General features: G+C 38.3%; 1 protein-coding gene across 1 annotated transcript in view; it reads left to right on the top strand.

Annotated features, from left to right (window-relative positions):
* Window positions 1–3,109, top strand: part of LOC104161348 (rab proteins geranylgeranyltransferase component A 1-like) — a 70,261-nt gene that overhangs the window by 211 nt on the left and 66,941 nt on the right. The gene's annotated exons all lie outside the window — the stretch shown is intronic.

The following is a 3,109-nucleotide window of genomic DNA, read 5'->3' as shown; positions in this document are numbered from 1 at the left end:
CAGTGTCTTGGGGACTCCCAGACCGCTCTGGAGTTGCCGCTAAGACTTAAGTGGCGAGATTTGTTTAGAAATAGAGGTGGCAGGGAGGTACGCGTGGTGTGGGGCTTTAACTGGGAGAGGGATCTCCATGAAACCCGTCCCTGGGAGCCGGTCAGGCACACCTGAGATCAAGTGCTCTTTTGGTACTTCGTAAAGCCTTGTCTGACTCTGCCACCCTTGGCAGCCCTTTTTCCTGAAATACCTTCCTGCTGGTCGAGTTTACTTTTATGCACTGAAAGTAGTTCTGAAGAGCTAACCTCCATGTTGTTGCAGTATATACAGTATATGCTGATAATATCTTCTTTTTTATTGTATTCTATAGTAGAAGAACTTTTGTTACTTAGAAGATTTTTCTAATCTCTATGCATGCTTCCAAATAACCCCAAAATTTTTTTTTTCGAGTCCTCCTCATTAAAGTGTATTTCTCAGTATATGAACAAATGCAAGGTTAAAGGATTGCACTTATCAGAGACTTAACTCTGAACTTTCTGGAACACTGTCTGCACTTTCTGTGTCCTATACAAGTTCATCCTGTTTCCTGTTCAGGTGAATAATGATGGGAGATTTTGAATGTCTCACTGAAACATACCACAACACTGTAACTACAACACAAATTTAAAAATATTCCCTCAGAAGCAAGATGCTTGCCACGTGTGTATCATAATAATCCTTAAGTATTGAAGTAGATTTCTGTTTTGTAGAACCTAGTGTCAGTGACCTGGTTCAAACCAGTTTTGATAAGTCCCTCAACCTTAAATTCAGCATCGCGCTCTAGTCTTAAAATGTTCAAAATTCAGTACTCTTTATAGGCCCCCAATTTACATTCAGATTTTGTTTGCGTTTATAAAGAGCTCCCATGGTCAGCTCAGGATGTTGGCTGGAACACAAAAGGGAAGACACATCTAAATGTTACTGTTTTCCATGTGAAATCAGGAACTATGTTTTTGGAGGTCACTAATCTGTCAAATTGCATCCTTCAGATTTAAGACTACTTTTCTAGCAATTTGGAATAGAATGAGTGAGTTTCTTAATGTAATTGCTGTTTTCAGTGCTTACCAGAAAAAAGTAACCCGCTTACAGTGTATGTATAATTGCTCAAAGGATTTCTGATTTCATTCTGGAGTTTGTGAGAGATTGTAAAAACATACTGTCCCCATTGTTGACCATAACTCTACTAAAAATGCAAAGTCAAGCGTCTTGAGCAAATTAAGAGATTGCTTCTGTCTGCTTAACCCTGTTGTATGGAGTGGAAGCCCTAGTAATGAATCTGACATTTTCATATGTGTTCAGACTTGTGAATATTTTGAGTCTGAGAAGAATGGTAAATAATGAGAAGCTAAAGTATCAAACTAAAAGGGTGAAATATTAAAAATTGCATAACTTCTGTGATTTTTTTTTGAGAATAATTCATTCTTTACTGACATGAGAAAAATAGTATTTATGCAGATGATGCAGTGATGTAGAAAATTAAAGGAAACTCAGAGGTTTATAAAATTAATATTAACGTTAGGCTATTTAGCTATTCTAGCTACTAAGGAAGCTAGAAGGTGAAAACAGCAGGAGGAGGAGTTGCTATTCTAGCTACTGAGGAAGAGGTGTTACCTCTTTAAAAGAGCTGACTATAACTTACATAAATAAGACTTTGTCTCTTCATGATTCCAACGAAAGAGTAAAAACCTGCTGCCAAATTTTTCTTCAGGAACTTTTGTAAGTTTTGATGAAGGTGGAATGTAATCCAGCTTGCTCTGGCAGCCCTTACACTGAGGGGTCTCACGGGCACAGAGTGCAGGCCAAGGGAATAGCCCCAGCAGTGACAGCCTGCTCTTGTCTGCTGTCTTTTGTGGCCCGTGATAACGTTGTGCTTGCAGGGTGCGTATGTTAGGTAATACCAGGCTGCTCACAGCAGAGGAGTGGTGCTTGGTGGTAGGATGTCACCATCAGAGGAGATTGTGCAGACCTAGGCACGCTGTTAGAAGAATTCAGTTCACCAGCAAAGGCACTTTTGGCTGAACTGCCTGTGCCAATGAGAGCTGGTCATGCGGCAGCCATCAAATACGATCTTCCTGGCTTTGGAATGAGCTTGTAATATTAGAGCTTTGATGTTGGGGGAAGGAAATTCTTTGAGCTAAATTATTCCTTTGAAATATTGCTGTCTTTGGTGGTGTTGGTGTGGATTTGTATTAAAGGATGTGGTTTTGCCCAACTGTAGAGGGTATGGCTGTAACTAATGTCAAGACTTTCAGAATTCTGCATTTTAGGAATTATTGTGTTTTTGCTTTGCATGCCTTTTTACTAAGAACATAAATAAATGGTGAATAACACTGTTGACTACCTGTTTTTTTAAATCTGTTTTAAATTGCTCAACATGGAAGATTATTCAGAGTAAAACTTTCATCTGTCTTCTCTTCTGGGAAATGACTCCTGAGGGAGTCTCTTAGCCTTGTCTTCAACTCTGTTTTCTAATGCTATAACCAGTGCTGAGTGTACCTATGGATATTTAATTGTCATATTGTAACAACTAGAATGTCTGTGTTGTTGATCTTTTTAACTGCATAGGAGTAATTGCATTCTTTTCTGCATGTGTGGCCTTTTTCTGGTTTTATAATTTGTGCATCTGTTAATTTTAGTAGTTAGATTGAGTGGTAACATTAGGCTTGAATTTGTTTTTATTTCAGGCTCATTTGACTGTTTCCCTATAGTAGGCTTAATGAAAATGGAACTAAATTTTAGTCATCAGTGCTCCATTTAATGCTTAGGTTCAATTACTTCATCAATACTTCTATGGGAAAAGTAAATTCGCTTGTTAAAGAAACTACTTTTCTTTAACCCGGATTAAACATTTTCTTGCTCAGGCAAGTTTAGAGCAAGATGGATGTGTAGTGCAAAAGTTTCACTACTATTGTGGAGTTTACGTCTGTAGTTCTGAATAGAACTAGATTATCGTATGACGTAAAACTCATGGACATATCTTGAGGTTTTCGATGGCAACACGGTGTGAGAATTAAAGCTGATATGACATTGTTCTTTTGTTCTACCCTATTTTTTGTTGCGGCATGGAAGTCACTCTTTC

This window comes from Cariama cristata, unplaced genomic scaffold (genome assembly GCF_000690535.1).
Source record: "Cariama cristata isolate BGI_N322 unplaced genomic scaffold, ASM69053v1 scaffold27064, whole genome shotgun sequence".
Taxonomy (NCBI): Eukaryota; Metazoa; Chordata; class Aves; order Cariamiformes; family Cariamidae; genus Cariama; species Cariama cristata.
This window is presented reverse-complemented; position numbering and strand designations above follow the sequence as displayed.